The sequence below is a fragment of the Arachis ipaensis genome, chromosome B08, assembly GCF_000816755.2.
Source record: "Arachis ipaensis cultivar K30076 chromosome B08, Araip1.1, whole genome shotgun sequence".
Lineage (NCBI taxonomy): Eukaryota > Viridiplantae > Streptophyta > Magnoliopsida > Fabales > Fabaceae > Arachis > Arachis ipaensis.
Genome location: NC_029792.2, coordinates 6,616,270 through 6,616,811, shown reverse-complemented (window position 1 = coordinate 6,616,811; position 542 = coordinate 6,616,270).

The window sequence follows — 542 nt, the reverse complement described above, 5'->3', positions numbered from 1 at the left end:
ATATAATATTAAAAATGAGTACTATCAAAAAATATTTTAAATTTAATATTATGAAGAAAAATAAAAGAAATTTATATATAAGAACCAATTTGATTATTTTTAAAATTTTAGAGATGAAAAATGACTTACGTCTGGACTTTCAGGGATTATTTTGATTACATTATAAATAACTTTTTTATATGTCAAGTGACACGTGGCGTGCTAGGTGTCATTGACCTGACACGTCAACTAATCATCTGGTGACACGTGGCACTTAACGTGACACGTCATCATCTAACTAGCGGAAGGACCAATTTAACTTACGTTTTATCTTTCAAGGACTAATATGACTAAAAAAACATTTGAGAACTAATTTGAATAATGGGTGATCTTTCAATGACAAATTTGACTATTAATCCCTTATATTTTTTACTTTTTTAGGATAAAAGCTAGTATATTTTAGATAAAATAAAGAGTGCAGCACTTCTTAAAAATTAATCTGTTATCAAAGATTATCAGGTAAATTAAATTTATTTATTTATTTATTATTATTATTATTATTA